This window comes from Moschus berezovskii, chromosome 2 (genome assembly GCF_049115385.1).
Source record: "Moschus berezovskii isolate FMDL1 chromosome 2, NW_MosBer_1.0, whole genome shotgun sequence".
NCBI lineage: Eukaryota > Metazoa > Chordata > Mammalia > Artiodactyla > Moschidae > Moschus > Moschus berezovskii.
The window spans coordinates 71,855,365-71,872,961 of NC_142461.1; the positions used below are offsets into that span (position 1 = coordinate 71,855,365).

Here is a 17,597-nt window from a genome sequence, read left to right on the forward strand (position 1 = left end):
TTCAGTTGCTCAGTCGTGTCCGACTCTTTGCAACCCCATGAATCACAGCACACCAGGCCTCCCTGTCCATCACCAACTACCGGAGTTCACTCAAACTCATGTCCATCGAGTCGGTGATGCCATCCAGCCATCTCATTCTCTGTCGTCCCTGTTTCCTCCCACCCCCAATCCCTCCTAGCATCAGACTCTTTTCCAGTGAGTCAACTCGTCGCATGAGGTGGCCAAAGTATTGCAGTTTCAGCTTTAGCATCAGTCCTTCCAATGCACACCCAGGATTGAACTCCTCCAGAATGGACTGGTTGGATCTCCTTGCAGTCCAAGGGACTCTCAAGAGTCTTCTTCAGCACCACAGTTCAAAAGCATAAATTCTTTGGCTATCAGCGTTCTTCACAGTCCAACTCTCACATCCATACATGACCACGGGAAAAACCATAGCCTTGACTAGACAGACCTTGGTTGGCAAAGTAATGTCTCTGCTTTTTAATACGCTATCTAGGTTGGTCATAACTTTCCTTCCAAGGAGTAAGTGTCTTTTAATTTCCTGGCAGCAATCAGCATCTGCAATGATTTGGAGCCCAGAAAAATAAAGTCTGACACTGTTTCCACTGTTTCCCCATCTATTTCCCATGAAGTGAAAGGATCAGATGCCATGATCTTTGTTTTCTGAATGTTGAGCTTCAAGCCAACCTTTTCACTCTCCTCTTTCACCTTCATCAAGAGGCTTTTGAGTTCCTCTTCACTTTCTGCCATAAGGGTGGTGTCATCTGCATATCTGAGGTTATTGATATTTCTCCTGGCAATCTTGATTCCAGCTTGTGCTTCTTCCAGCCCAGCGTTCCTCATGATGTACTCTGCATATCAGTTAAATAAGCAGGGTGACAAGATACAACCTTGACGTACTCCTTTTCCTATTTGGAACCAGTCTGTTGTTCCATGTACAGTCCTGACTGTTGCTTCCTGACCTGCATACAGGTTTCTCCAGAGGCAGGTCAGGTGGTCTGGTATTCCCATCTCTTTCAGAATGTTCCACAGTTTATTGTGATCCACACAGTCAAAGGCTTTGGCATAGTCAATGAAGCAGAAATAGATGTTTTTCTGGAACTCTCTTGCTTTCTCCATGATCCAGTGGATGTTGGCTATTTGATCTCTGGTGCCTCTGCCTTTTCTAAAACCTGCTTGAACATCTGGGAGTTCACGGTTTACATACTGCTGAAGCCTGGCTTGGAGAATTTTGAGCATGACTTTACTAGCGTGTGAGATGAGTGCAATTGTGCGGTAGTTTGAGTCCAGTGGTTAGGACTCTGAAATTTCATTGCCTAGGGCCCAAGTTCCATCTCTGATGGGGGAACCGAGATTACAAAAGCTCCACCTCCTGTGGAGGCAAAAAGAGAAAGATAGCTGAGATTGTGATTCATCAGTTCCTGTACCTCACTGTGGTTGGTCACTCTTGGGGCATCAACTCCCTGGAACTTTGTCGCTGACTACATGTGCCCTGCAGCAAAACTCACTTTAGTGAGCCTGGAATGACCTCAGGCAGAGAGGTGCAGATGCTTTCTTCACATACAGGAACTTCTTGTTGTTGTTCAGTCACTAAGTCATGTCTGACTCTTTGTGACCCCGTGGATGTCAGGCTTTCTTTCCTTTCCTTCACTATCTCCCAGAGTTTGCTCAAATTCATGTCCTTGAATAGTAGGCCTCAGGGACATGACTAGGCCATCGCTAGTATCCACTGCACACCTCACGTCAACATGTCCCAAACTGAATTCCAGATCTGAGGCTCAAATTTTGCTCTTCCTTCTGGGTCCCCCATTTCAATAGATGACCTCACTGTCAACCTAGTGGCCAAGCCAGAGACTTGCTACTGCTGCTAAGCTGCTGCTAAGTCACTTCAGTCGTGTCCGACTCTGTGCGACCCCATAGACGCCAGCCCGCCAGGCTCCGCCGTCCCTGGGATTCTCCAGGCAAGAACACTGGAGTGGGTTGCCATTTCCTTCTCCAATGTGTGAAAGTGAAGTTGCTCAGTCATGTCTGACTTGTAGCGACCCCATAGGCTGCAGCCTACCAGGCTCCTCCATCCATGGGATTTTCTAGGCAAGAGTACTGGAGTGGCTTGCCATTGCCTTCTCCAATCTCAATATCAGGCTAAAGTCCCCCCTCTCCTTTCCTACACCATCCACATAATCTCTATCACCATGTCCTGTCAATTCTACGTTCTAGAATTTTCTCAAATCTGCCCTCTTGTACATTCCACAGCCAGTACATGATCTCAGAGGACTATTGTCTCTTTCTTGGATAGCTCCATAGATCCTGCTTTGGAGTCTTAATCTCCTCTCTCCAGACTTTGTCTTTCTCAATCTGTTTTCAACACAGCATCCAGAGTGGCCTCCAGAAACAAATTCAATCATGCCACTTTCCTGCTAAAAATTATTCAATGACTATTTCCATAAAGATAGAGGTCACACTTTGTAACATGGTTTGCTAAACTTTCCATGATGTTGCGTTTGCTTACCCCTTTAACCTCAAGCCACATCACTTTCCTGTTCATTTATTCCCTAAAAAACACAAAAACAAAAACATTTCTCTCCTTCACCCCTGCATGTAACTTTATATTCTCAGTGCTTTCAAATATGCCGTATGCTCTCCAGCCCCTGGGACTTTGCTCATTCCCTCATCCACTAAGTCCTGTTGTTCCTGAGATCTCAATTCCAGGTTGATTCTTTTAGGAAGTCTTCCCTGATTTCCTCCAATGTAAGATTAGTTAAGGCTTCCTGGGTAGCTCAATTGGTAAAGAATCCACCTGCAATGCAGGAAACCTCGATTTGATTCCTGGGTTGGGAATTTCCCCTGGAGAAGGGATAGGCTACGCACTCCAGTATTCTTGGGCTTCCGTGGTGGTAAAGAATGGTAAAGAATCCATCTACAATGCCGGAGACCTGGGTTCGATCCCTGAGTTGGGAAGATTCCCCTGGAAGAGGGCGTGGCAACCCATTCCAGTATTCTTACCTGAAGAATCCCCAGGGACAGAAGAACCTGGTGGGCTATAGTCCATGGGGTCGCAGAGTCAGACATGACTGAGCGACTAAGCACACACTCACAAAAGCTTAGTACCCTATGTGTCTTCAGTTTGGTATTTCTCACACTGAATTGTAAGCTGTTTACCTACTAGATTCAGCTCCCTCCTCCAATAAAAAAAGCTCTATTAAACAGGTCTTTTAGGTGGATCTAATAGGTAGATCAGGTGTCATCAGCACATTGCACGGTGTGGCACATAGTAGAAAATAATACATATTTGTTGAAAAGCATCTCTCCGAACGATGGCAAAGCAATCAATCTGTAAACTTGGCTGGCTGTTGACTCTTTTCCAAACGCCTGAAATCTGAGAGCCAATGCAGTTTTTGTATCTGAATGTCAAAGAGAGGCCTCTCTTTGAAGTCAGTGGGCCCGAAGAGAGTCTGCTATCAATAGACCTACCTCCCACCTGCTGCTGGGGGAATTTATCACAACTCTGAAGAGTATCCAAGAAGATATGTTTCCCAGAAAAATCAAACCACTAATCTCTCCAGAGCCCCTCCTTTTAGGAACCCAGTACAAAATCAGTCTATTCATCTTTCTGGTAATGATTTTTTTCCCTCCTCAAAGCACTCAATTCACTTTCCATCACTGGCATGTAATCCAGAAATAATAGCGGTCAGTCTAGTACAACTCATTTCCAAAACGGGAAAGTGCCGACACCCCGAAAGAAAAGCTCTGAATTAAGTATTCCCGAAAATAAGTCAGGGGATATGAAAAGGCCTATTCAGCAGATCATACCTCTTTTTATTGTTTATTATAAACATATCTCCCCAACAGAAAGAGTTAGATTTGAAAACAGCGTTCTGGGACAGTCTTTATAATTATATTGCATGCTTCAAATCTGAACATTTCTTCTTATTCTGTTTTCTAATAAAATTCTACTCAGGGATGCTAATATTTAAATTTTTAATCCCTAAACTCCCACTGTGTGGTGTGTATAGTTAAAAACAACGACCAGAGACTCTGTGAACAAGTAACATAAGTGAGAAATAAACCTTTGTTATTTTAGCCACTAGGTTGGAAGGCTTTTGTGTGTGTGTGACTTCTTTAATTAATTTTTTTATTGGCTCCTCTGGGTCTCTGTTGCTACCTGTGGGCTTAGTTGCCCCATGGCATGTGGGATCTTAGTTCCCCAAGCAGGGATCAAACCTGCGTCCCCTGCAAGGCAGATTCTTAACCACTGGACCACCAGGGAAGTCCCTTGAGGGGGTTTTTGTTCCTATAGAAGAAGTGATTATTTCCTTTCAACCCTCTGAATTCAAACCTCATTGAGAAGTGGACACAAGAATCAGACAGCTGAAAAACAAAATAATCAAAGGGACAGTTTGGAGATGGATATTAACCAAAATTCGGTTCCCTGATGACTTTCCATTAAGATTGACTAAACTTCAAGTCTCCTCATTCCAGCCAGATCCTGACATAGAAAGCTTATGCCATGGAGAAATAGAATGAAAGATGCTTGAGGAGAGGTGGGGCAGAGAAGCAACAATGAAGTACAGGGGCTAAGCTGAGCATACCGAATGCCTGCTCCCTATCACCAGGCCGGGAAGGCACCCCTCCAAAGGAAGAATTTCCATCCTTTCCCTTCCTAAGGTGGAAAAACCAACAGTTGAAATAATGGAATGTTGATCCAATTAAGCACAGAAGCTAAAGAAACTCAAAGGGCCTTCTTTCAAAGGGCTTAGTTTTGCAAATGACCAGTAATGAGACTTCCGTGATGGTCCAGTGGTAAAGAATCTGCCTTCCCATTTCGGGGGACATGGGTTTGATCCCTAATCAGGGAACTAAGTTCCCACATACTGCAGGGCAACTACGCCTGCACACCACAACTAGAGAAGCCCATGTACCTCCATTAGAGAAACCCCTGTGCTGTGACAAAGAACCTATGCACTGCAATGAATACCCAGCACAGCTAAATAATAATAATAAAAAATAAAAATTATAAAACAAAGTTTCACAGTAAGGTAATTTATTATAAATAAAAATTTATTGTAGGTTGTAGATGCTAAATTCATGCAATGTGGACTCTGGGAGATAGGGTGTAAGGCCATCTATCTTCAGGGAAAGCAGGACTTTGTACTGTTTGGGGTTTTGTGGGAAGCTCTGTTCAAACCAAAACTCTATCTGGGTGATAACGGGTTGATCTGAGCTCCAAGACCAGCTCTGAGGGAGAAAAATGTCTCAACAGACAGCCTGGATTCCTAGATAGAGGAATGTGAAAGAAAAAGAGACAGTCCTATTATTTTGGTTCAGTACAAAGAAAGGGCTCTGGGTCCGATTAGAGGTACATCAGACTCAGAGATTGCAGAAGCTCGTGATAGAAGCACATCTTTTACCCAACATTTGCCTCCCTCAATTGTTACTTCCCTCTTTTACCAAGTGAACCGTGTTTATTCATTTAAATCTGGGATTTGATTGTAGGTTTTGTATAGAAGTATGGACTTTAGCTTTAAGTTCATAACAAAAAATAAACTACTGAGGACAAGGGACACCCAGTTTGAAGCAGGAGGAGAAGCATGATGCAGTGATACCTTGGAAAAAACAACCAGCTTATCCTATGATTGTCATGTGGAATGTATCAGCTGAGTAACAAACGTGTTTGACTTCCAAAGCAACAAAATGCCTTCGGCCTCTGCCAAGTTGTAAAACATACACACACACGCGTAGAGAAAAGTCAAGATAGTTAGAGGTAGGTAGGCAGATAGAAAGAAGGAAGGAAGGGGGAATGTTTCTCTTTTTTTAAACATTCTATAAACTATATAACAAATTGAGTCAATTTGGGTCAAATACCTTTTTTATGTGTAACAACTAAGAAACCACGAGGTCATCATGTGAAAAGGAAGAGTCTGGCAGTTACATCTGAAATTGTAATTATCTTCTTTGCATGAACACTGGGAAAAGGTTTTCATGTTTACTTTTCTAAAACATTCTGCTTCAGCTGATCCTAAGACATCTGAATGAACTACACAGAAGTTAAGGACCTGCCAGGATAGTAAGCATACATCACTGAGATTGCCATTGAAACTCTTTCTTTTACATAAAACTTTTCTACTGTTTGTTCATTTCCTTTACAGTTTCTTGTTTACTATGTGGAAGCCTGAGTAAAATTACTGGAAAAGTATTCTTGGGACCTATTTTTCCCTTCTCAGGTTACCCAGTTAGTAGCTGATTATGAATGAATGTTATTTTTTCCCTGGAAAATATGAATAGTTTAGATGGATTAAATAATAATCCTTTAATGTTATATTGCCTTATTCTGATATGGCAGATTTCAGTTTCGGTGTGATTTATAAATTTTATTAAATAGATGTTTCAGAGAGCTATGATTGGCTTCCAGGAAATTTTTAGACAGAGACCTATATTCGTGCTTGAAAAGCTCCTTCATTAATGAACACCTGTTATCAACAGTTTTAATTTCAGGTCAAAATTTATGATTTGTGGTTTCTGCCTGTCAGCAGGCAGTCTATCTGTCCTATAAAGTTTGCTGTGACTTTCCAGTGTGGCTGTAATATGTGAGTGAAACAGAATCCCACTGCCAAGATGTGTTTTCTGATGGTATTAAATCTGATTTGTGGCTTACTGTCTTGGGTTATTTTTAAGCTCCAGTCATTCTTCCACAGTGGAAAAGAGCAGCAGTGAGCCTCAGGACACCAGAGGAAAAGATGTGAGTCTATTTTCTGTAGCAAAAGATAATTGTAATAATTTCTGCCTGCTATAACTTGTTGATCATAAGAACAAATACAGACAGCTGCTCACCATAGGCTATGCTCTAGCTGGTCGTCCGAGAATAATTAATTATCCCAATTTTCCTGGCACGAAGGGGGTTACTGGGATGTGGGTCTTTCAGTGTGAAACTGGTAAACTTCTGGGTAAACCATGACAAGCTGATCACCCTAGGTAGTTCTATATTCTGAAAGATTCTAATCCCTGATTTGGAGACCTCAGAGGTTCATGACCAAGATAATCATGATAACGGGATCACTGACCTAGAGCAGGACATCTTGGAATGTGAAGTCAAGTGGGCCTTAGAAAACATCACTACGGACAAAGCTAGTGGAGGTGATGGAATCCCAGTTGAGCTATTTCAAATCTTGAAACATGATGCTGTGAAAATGCTGCACTCAATATGCCAGCAAATTTGGAAAACTCAACAGTGGGCACAGGACTGGAAAAGGTCAGTCTTCATTCCAATCCCAAAGAAAGGCAATGCCAAAGAATGCTCAAACTACCGCACAATTGCACTCATCTCACACGCTAGTAAAGTCATGCTCAAAATTCTCCAAGCCAAGCTTCACCAATATGTGAACCATGAACTCCCAGATGTTCAAGCAGGTTTTAGAAAAGGCAGAGGCACCAGAGATCAAATAGCCAACATCCTCTGGATCATGGAGAAAGCAAGAGAGTTACAGAAAAACATCTATTTCTGCTTCATTGATTATGCCAAAGCCTTTGACTGTGTGGATCACAATAAACTGTGGAAAATTCTGAAAGAGATGGGAATACCAGACCACCTGACCTGCCTCTGGAGAAACCTGTATGCAGGTCAGGAAGCAACAGTCAGAACTGTACATGGAAAAAGAGACTGGTTCCAAATAGGAAAAGGAGTACGTCAAGGTTGTATCTTGTCACCCTGCTTATTTAACTTATATGCAGAGTACATCATGAGGAATGCTGGGCTGGAAGAAGCACAAGCTGGAATCAAGATTGCTGGGAGAAGTATCAATAACCTCAGATATGCAGATGACACCACCCTTATGGCAGAAAGTGAAGAAGAACTCAAAAGCCTCTTGATGAAAGTGAAAGAGGAGAGTGAAAATGTTGGCTTGAAGCTCAACATTCAGAAAACAAAGATCATGGCATCTGGTCCCATCACTTCATGGGAAATAGATGGGGAAACAGTGGAAACAGTGTCAGACTTTATATTTTTGGGCTCCAAAATCACTGTGGATGCTGATTGCAGCCATGAAATTAAAAGACGCTTACTCCTTGGAAGGAAAGTTATGACCAACTTAGATAGTATATTAAAAAGCAGAGACATTACTTTGCCAACCAAGGTCTGTCTAGTCAAGGCTATGGTTTTTCCCGTGGTCATGTATGGATGTGAGAGTTGGACTGTGAAGAACGCTGATCGCCGAAGAATTGATGCTTTTGAACTGTGGTGTTGGAGAAGACTCTTGAGAGTCCCTTGGACTGCAAGGAGATCCAACCAGTCCATTCTAAAGGAGATCAATCCTGGGAGTTCATTGGAAGGACTGATGCTAAAGCTGAAACTGCAATACTTTGGCCACCTCATGCGATGAGTTGACTCACTGGAAAAGACTCTGATGCTGGGAAGGATTGGGGGCGGGAGAAGAAGGGGACGACAGAGAATGAGATGACTGGATGGCATCACCGACTCGATGGACATGAGTTTGAGTGAACTCCAGGAGTTGGTGATGGACAGGGAGGCCTGGCGTGCTGTGATTCATGGGGTCGCATAGAGTGGACACGACTCAGCTACTGAACTGAACTGAACTGAAGTGAGGTCTGACTGACATAATGGAATTGCAGTGGATCTGCAAATATAGCTCACTAGCTCCAGGTCTGCCTTAAAAGGAGACAGGGAGACCATATCTGTTCCTGGCCTGTAAAGGGTTAGTGCCTCCTCTCAAAAGTACAACTGCTTAATTGCTGCCACACTACTATGGGATTCCTTCCTGGTATAGACTTCAGCCCTCCAGAACATGTCGGGTACCTTTTCCTCTTTAAGGTTTTGACAGGTTTGCTGAGAAGCAAAAATAATATTCTCAGCTATTGACTATTAATCAATAGATAAGAGCTGTCTTTTTATTTCTTAATGACCTATTGAAACATAATTCACATACCATACAATTCACTCATTTAAAGAGCACAAAATAATGGCTTTTTAATGTTTTCAGAGAAATTTGCAACCATCTCCACAATCTAGGGGCTTCCTGGGTGGCGCTAGTGGTAAAAAAAATCTGCCTGCCACTGCAGGAGACACAAGAGATGTGGGTTCAATCCCTGGGTGGGGAAGATCCTCTGGAGTAGGAAATGGCACCCCACTCCAGTATTCTTGCCTGGAAAACCCCATGGACAGAGGAAACTGGCAGGCTACTGTCCATTGGGCTGCAAAGAGTTTGACAAGGCTGAGCAACTGAGCATAGCACAATCCACAATCTAAGATAAGGAAATTTTCATCATTCCGCAAAGGTGCATCATACCTATTAGCAGTTCCTTCATATCCCTCTCTCCCTCCAGCCCTTGACAATGACTAATCTATTTTCTTTTTATTATTTTTTAAATTTATTTTTTGGCCTTGCTGCACCAAAAAAAATCTTAGTTCCCTAACCAAGGTCTAACCTTCACCCCCTGCATTGGAAGCACTTAACCACTGGTCAGTCAGGGAAGTCCCTAACCTGTTTTCTATCTCTATCAATTCGCCTATTCTGTACATTGCATATAAATGGACTCATACAATATGCGATTTTTTTGAGCCTGACTTCTTTAAATTGGCATAGATTTTCAGTGGTCATTCATATCTTCGTAGTTTATTCCTTTTTATAACTGAACAATATTCGATTATATGCAAATAGCAGGGCTTCCTTGGTGGGTCAGATGGTAAAGAGACTGCCTGCAATGTGGGAGACCCAGGTTCGATCCCTGGGTTGGCAATGCCCTGGAAAAGGAAATGGCAATTCACTCCAGTGTTCTTGCCTGGAGAATTCACGGACAGAGGAGCCTAGTGGATGGTCCATGGGGTCACAAAGAGTTGGACACGACTGAGTGACCAACACTTTCACATACATATGCCACATTTTTTCATCCATTCATTCACTGGTGAGTATTTTGGTTGTATCCATTTTGAGGCTATTATGAATAATGGTACTAATGCACATTCAGGTAAAAATTTTTGAATTTTGAACTTACTTTTGAATTACTTTTTGAATTATGAACTTACTTTTTTAATTCTTTTGAGTTCATAGTTATGAGAGGAATTTCTGGCTTATATCATAACTCCATAACTCCATATTTAAACTTTTGAGGAACTTTCAGACTAATTTCCAAAGTGGCTACCCCACTTTAAATTCCTACCAGCAGTGTATGAGGGTTCTAATTTCTCCATATCCTCAGCAAGAGAATGTTATTTTCTCTATTTTTTATTTTACGAATCCTTAGAAGGTTTAAAATGGTACCTATCTTTGATTTGTGTATTCCTATTGGGCTACCCTGGTGACTCAGATGGTAAAGAATCTGCCTACAATGTGGGAGACCTGGGTTCTATCCCTGGGTTGGGAAGATCCCCTGGAGGAGGGCCTGGCAATCCGCTCCAGTATTTGTAATTTCCTCATAGCTCATCTGGTAAAGAATCTGCCTGTGATGCAGGAGACCTGGTTTGATTCCTGGGTAGGAAAGATTGCCTGGGGAAGGAAATGGCAACTCACTCCAGTATTCTTCCCTGGAGAATCCTACAGACAGAGAAGCCTGGTGAACTACAGTACAAGAGTTGAACATGACTTAGCGACTAAACCACGGCCAAACACAACCAACACCAATCACTAATGATTTTGAGAATCCTTTCACATACTGATTGGTCACTTGTATATCTTCTTTGGAAAAATGTCAATTGGAGCTGTTTTCTATTTGACAAAGTCAAATAGAAATTGGAATTCCAGTTGAGCTATTTCAAACCCTGAAAGATGATGCTGTGAAAATGCTGCACTCAATATGCCAGCAAATTTGGAAAACTCAGCAGTGGCCACAGGACTGGAAAAGGTCAGTTTTCATTCTAATCCCAAGCAAAGGGAATGCCAAAGAATCCTCAAACTACCACACAATTGCACTCATCTCACACGCTAGTAAGTCATGCTCAAAATTCTCCAAGCCAGGCTTCAGCAATACATGAACCGTGAACTTCCAGATGTTCAAGCAGGTTTTAGAAAAGGCAGAAGAACCAGAGATCAAATTGCCAACATCCGCTGGATCATTGAAAAAGCAAGAGAGTTTCAGAAAAACATCTATTTCTGCCTTATTGACTATGCCAAAGCCTTTGACTGTTTGGATCACAATAACCTGTGAAAAATTCTGAAAGAGATGGGACTACCAGACTACCTGACCTGCCTCTTGAGAAACCTATATGCAGGTCAGGAAGCAACAGTTAGAACTGGACATGGAACAACAGACTGGTTCCAAATAGGAAAAGGAATACGTCAAGGCTGTATATTGTCACCCTGCTTATTTAACTTATATGCAGATTACATCATGTGAAATGGTGGGCTGGAAGAAGCACAAGCTGGAATCAAGATTGCTGGGAGAAATATCAATAACTTCAGATATGCAGATAACACCACCCTTTTGGCAGAAAACGAAGAAGAACTAAAGAGCCTCTTGATGAAAGTGAAAGAGGACAGTGAAAAATTTGGCTTGATGAAAGTGAAAGAGGACAGTGAAAAATTTGGCTTGATGAAAGTGAAAGAGGACAGTGAAAAATTTGGCTTAAAGCTCAACATTCCGAAAACTAAGATCATGGTATCTGGTCCCATCACTTCATGGGAAATAGATGGGGAAACAGTGGAAACAGTGTCAGACTTTATTTTTTTGGGCTCCAAAATCACTGCAGATGCTGATTGCAGCCAAGAAATTAAAAGACGCTTACTCCTTGGAAGGAAAGTTATGACCAACCTAGATAGTGTATTAAAAAGCAGAGACATTACTTTGCCAACCAAGGTCCGTCTAGTCAAGGCTATGGTTTTTCCCGTGGTCATGTATGGATGTGAGAGTTGGACTGTGAAGAAAGCTGATCGCCGAAGAATTGATGCTTTTGAACTGTGGTGCTGGAGAAGACTCTTGAGAGTCCCTTGGACTGCAAGAGATCCAACCAGTCCATCCTAAAGGAGATCAGTCCTGGGTGTTCATTGGAAGGACTGATGCTAAAGCTGAAACTGCAATACTTTGGCCACCTCATGTGACAAGTTGACTCACTGGAAAAGAGTCTGATGCTAGGAAGGATTGGGGGCGGACAGAGAATGAGATGACTGGATGGCATCACCGACTCGATGGACATGAGTTTGAGTGAACTCCAGGAGTTGGTGATGGACAGGGAGGCCTGGTGTGCTATGATTCATGGGGTCGCAAAGAGTTGGACATGACTAAGCGACTGAACTGAACTGAACTTAGGTGGAATAGAAGTGGTTATTTTTTAGTTACTATGTCAGAGTCTTTTGTGACCCTGTGGACTGTAGCTTGCCAGACTCCTCTGTCCATGGGATTTCCCAGGCAAGAATACTGGAGTGGGTTGCTATTTCCTTCTCCAGATGATCTTCCTGACCCAGGGATTGAATTCACATCTACATTGTCAGGTGGATTCTTGACCACTGAGCCACCAGGGAAGCCTGGCATAAAAGTATCAGGGCTCATTTCAAAGGAAACAGGATGTAGGGAATTCTGTCCATTGTTGATTCTGTCACACACCCAGATTGTATTGTCTGGTGATCTTTACTATTCCACTGTAACTCAGAAAAAGGGTAGAATAGACAGAAAATGCTTTTAGAAGGAGGGATATTATAGCCCTCAGATATTTATAGCTGCTTTATTTGTAATTGCCAAAACTTGGAACAACCAAGATGACCCTTCAGTGAAGGTGAGTAAATAAGTAACTGTGATGTACCCAGACCATAGTGTATAATTCAGTGCTGAAAGGAAATGGACAATCAAGCCATGAAAAGGCATGGAGGAACTGTAAACTTACTAAGTGAAAGAAGCCAATCCAAAAAGATTACATACTATATGATTCCAACAATATGGCATTCTGGACAAGTCAAAGCTGTGTTGACAGTAAAATGAGTATTGCCAGGAGTGGAAGGAATGAATAGGGCAGTGGACTTTAGGGCAGTGAAACTACTGGCTTTGATACATAGTGGTGGATACCTGTCATCAGTTTGCTCAGGTACAAAGAATGTACACCTGGATTGAACCTGAAGATAAGCTATGGACTCTGGGTGATATGTACCACTGATGGTTTGTTGATAGTTGGGGAGGCTATACTCATGTGGGGGCTCAATTTTGCTATGAACATAAAACTGCTTTAAAAAGACTGAAGTCAAAGCTTTGCCCTTGTGAAGCTGTCAGGAACTTAGCTGAGCTAAGAAAGGAAAAAACTGTTGTTACAGCTTTTTAAAACAAGCCAAAAATCAGAGTGAAGCCTTTAATCACTTCTTGTGATGCTATAAGAAAGTCTAAAACTGGGAAAAGGGCAGGCTCCTTCCTGTTTTATTTCCCCCACAAAATGGCATTCTGGTGAGAGTCAGGTGGATCAGTACAGACCTGAGGGTCTCTTGCAGTTTTATGGAGAAGAGGGGAGGATGGCAAAGTGAAGTGGGGCGTGCTAAGGCTGGATAAGTAGGTGGTACTGAGTCAGAGGAAAGAAAAAATTGTCAAGGCTCTCCCCACTAAGCCCACAAGGAGGTCACACTGGAGGTGCCTGCAGATCTCTTCCCAAGGCCTTCGATAAAGAAACCTAGGAATTAAGCCTCCAGAGTTAGGAGTGAAAGAGCGTGACTTCCCCCAGGGGTTCTGAGTCCTTGAGACTGTATAGGGAAGGGGAAGCTCCCCCCTCCCAACCCCAGGCCTTCCAGCTTAAAGCCTTTGAGTTGCCTTTGGTCAGACCTGAAATATCACACACAGGTTTTAAATCAAGAGAGGGACTCCTTACTAACATTGTAGACAATAAATAGAATAAGCAAATAAAATATATGCTGCATTAGATAGTGATAATTGCTGACAAAAAATTTAAATAATAAAGCAGGGAGGATGACTCAGGACTCTCTGTCTCTGAGCCTGCACATGTGTCCACAGGTACTATACTCTTTTTTCCTTAAAATAAATACTTGTTTCACTTAAAAAAAAAATTTTTTTTTTAATAAAGCAGAGAGGTAGAGAGGGAGTCAATGAGAATTTGCGGGTAAGTGTGTGACAGCAATTTTATTTATTTTTTAAAATTAATTTTAAAATTTTATTTACTTACTTTTTTTGCTGTGCTGTGCACAGGCTTAGTTGTCCCATGGCATATGGGATCTTCCCAGACCAGTAATCAAACCCGTGTCCCCTGCAATGGCAGGCAGGTTCTTAACCACTGGACCACCAGAGAAGTCACTTTAATTTTTATGAGAGTATAGTTGATTTACAATGTTGTGTGAGTTACTGCTATATAGCAAAGTGAATCACTTATATATATGCAGTCTTTTTAATTTTTATTTATTTAAAAATATATATATATATTTATTTGGCTGGGTCAGTCGTCAGTTGTGACATGTAGGATCTTTCCTTGCAGCGTGCTGGCTTCTCTAGGTGTGGCACTGGAGGGCTCTAAAATGCCCGGGCTCAGTAGTTGAGGTGCAGGGCTTAGTTGCCCCGAGGCATGTGGGCTCTTAGTTCCCTGACCAGGGATCAGACCCACATCCCCTGCATTGGAAGACAGATTCTTAATCACTGGACCACCAGGGAAGTGCCAATCCACTCTTTTTTAGATATTGTTCCCACATAGGTCATTAGAGTGTTGAATAGTTTCCTGTGCTATACAGTAAGTTCTTGTTATTCATTTTATATATAGTAGCGTATATATGTTTGGTTGCTAAGTTGTGTTTGACTGTCTGTGACCCTATGGACTCTAGTCCGCCAGACTCCTCTGCGTATGGGGCTTCCCAAGCAAGAATACTGGAATGGGTTGCCAGTCCTTCTCCAGGGGATTTTCCCAACCCAGGGATCGAACCCATGTCTCCTGCATTGGCAGCAGATTCTTTACCACTGACCTACCAGGGAGGCCCATACGTCAATCCCAGTCTTCCAATTTATCCCTTCCCTACCAAAATAATATCAGACAAAGGAAGATAAAGGAGGCCTCCCAGAAAAGGTGATGTTGGTGAAAGACTTTATCACTTGAGCCTTGCAGATACCTGGAAGAAGAATGGGTCTTGCAGAGGGGTCAGGAAGTACAAATTGCCTGAGGTGGCAGTGGAAGTGTTGGAGAATACCCATTTGTCTGGAGGGAGAGGAGCAGGAGATGGGGTCATCTAACCTGAGCTAATGAGGAGTCCTAGTAGCCTCCATAAGGATTTGGATATTTTGTCTGAGTGGAACAAGAAGCCACTAGGGATTGTGAACAGAGGAATGACATGATTTGACTCACTTGAGGATAAGTTTAGGAGGAGAGGAGGGGACATTAAGGGCAGAACTAGTGAAACCTGTTAGGCAGCTACTATAATAATTTAGGAAAGAGATGATGTTCACTTGGACCGGGATGATGAACTGGAAAGAGAAATAAGTGGTTGGATTTTGTATTTAACACAGAGCTCCCATTTTATCAACTCTGAAAACACCAGTTCTTCTTCACATTTTAACATATCTGAAATCAGAATGCAACTTATCTTGGGGTGGCATATTATGATTGCAATCAGCCAGCTGGCAGTTACGATATCATTGTCAGCCAAAAACTCTCCAGTGATACCGTCTGATAATTGTCAGCATCAATTCACAGATACAGGTATGTTGTGACAAATTCTGATTTTAGGTAAGGAAGTTTGGAAGTTTAAGGTCTTTGCTCAGAAGCAGATCATAAACGTGGCTGCTCTGCTTAACAATACCTCATTTGTGGTCCTCATCCTTTTGTACCTGGACATTAACTGGGTCCAGGCTTCTCCAGGCTTCGAGCGTGTTGCCTCTAATGACCACAGCAGGCTGGTGTCAGTTATCTTCCCCAAAATAGAAACTGACCATTTCATTCAGTGCATGTAAGTTTCTGATGCTATGCTGGTTACAGAATCCATTCCAGACTCTTCAGCTTCACACGAGACCCTACTAATCTGCCTCCCATCTAAGTTTTCCGGCTTTATTTCTCACAGTCCCTAGCTGGCACTTCCTACCCAAGCTACATTTAACTCTCAGTTTTCTGTGTGATCAGAACCTTGTGCCAGCTGCACATCTCTACTCATGTTTCCTCTGCCTTTTATCCAACACTGTTTATGCTACAAGCTCATATGTCACCTCCTTTCCAAAACTTTTACAATTTAGAAGTAGTGTAAATGTACAGTAGTATATTGCATTTTATCACACTGACTTTGCCTCACAAGAGTCTATTCATGTCCAGTCTGCTCTGGGTCATGAGAAATGCATTATTCAATTACTTATTCAGTCTCTTTTTAATATGGAAATAAGCAATTTATATAATTGGTTAAGTCACTAGAAAAGACATCACTCAGTCTCTGTTAATTCGGACTCTCAAGCAAACTTAATTATTCATCTCACAAAGCATGCTGCATTAAAATGCAGGTCATCTGTTTACTCATTTATCTTTTCTGGAAGGCTGTGAGTCGGGAGCCTTATTCATTTTTGTTGCTATTATTCTTCAGTCACTAAGTCATGTCTGACTCTTCGTGACCCCATGGACTGCAGCACTCCCGGCTTAACCTGTCCTTCACTATCTCCTGACTGGCTCAACTCTTGTCAGTTGAGTCAGTGGTGCCATCCAACCATCTCATACTCTGTCCCCTCTGTCTTCTCCTGCCCTCAATCTTTCCCAACATCAGGGTCTTTTCCAGTTAGTCAGCTCTTTGCATCAGGTGGCCAAAGTATTAGAGCTTCAGCTTCAGCATCAGTCCTTCCAGTGAATATTCACGGTTACTTTCCTTTCAGTTCAGTTCAGTTCATTTCAGTCGCTCAGTCGTGTCCAACTCTTTGCAACCCCATGAATCACAGCACGCCAGGCCTCCCTGTCCATCACCAACTCCCGGAGTTCACTCAAACTCATGTCCATCAAGTCGGCGATGCCATCCAGCCATCTCATTCTCTGTCGTCCCCTTCTCCTCCCGCCCCCAATCCCTCCCAGCATCAGAGTTTTTTCCCATGAGTCAACTCGTCGCATGAGGTGGCCAAAGTATTGGAGTTTCAGCTTTAGAATCAGTCCTTCCAATGAACACCCAGGACTGATCTCCTTTAGAATGGACTGGCTGGATCTCCTTGCAGTCCAAGGGACCCTCAAGAGTCTTCTCCAACACCACGGTTCAAAAGCATCAATTCTTCGGCACTCAGCTTTCTTCACAGTCCAACTCTCACATCCATACATGACCACGGGAAAAACCATAGCCTTGACTAGATGGACCTTGGTTGGCAACGTAAGGTCTCTGCTTTTTAATACACTATCTAGGTTGGTCATAACTTTCCTTCCAAGGAGTAAGCATCTTTTAATTTCCTGGCTGCAATCACCATCTGCAGTGATATTGGAGCCCCCAAAAAATAAAGTTGCCACTGTTTCCACTGTTTCCCCAACTATTTGCCATGAAGTGATGAGACCAGATGCCATGATCTTAGTTTTCTGAATATTGAACTTTAAGCCAACTTTTTCACTCTCCTCTTTAACTTTCATCAAGAAGTTCTTTAGTTCTTCTTCACTTTCTGCCATAAGGGTAGTGTCATCTGCATATATGAGATTATTGATATTTCTCCCGGCAATCTTGATTCCAGTGAGAGCTTCA

At 42.5% G+C, this 17,597-nt stretch overlaps 1 long non-coding RNA gene across 3 annotated transcripts in view; it reads left to right on the forward strand.

The window, feature by feature from the left end:
- LOC129537515 (uncharacterized) overlaps positions 1-17,597 on the forward strand; it is a 122,831-nt gene that overhangs the window by 84,624 nt on the left and 20,610 nt on the right. For 2 of the 3 annotated variants that reach the window (XR_016035515.1, XR_016035517.1), the window contains one exon: positions 6,673-6,736. The exons of the other annotated variant lie outside the window; for it this stretch is intronic. This is a non-coding gene — a long non-coding RNA (uncharacterized LOC129537515). The remainder of the gene's footprint in view (positions 1-6,672; positions 6,737-17,597) is intronic. 3 annotated transcript variants of the gene reach the window in all.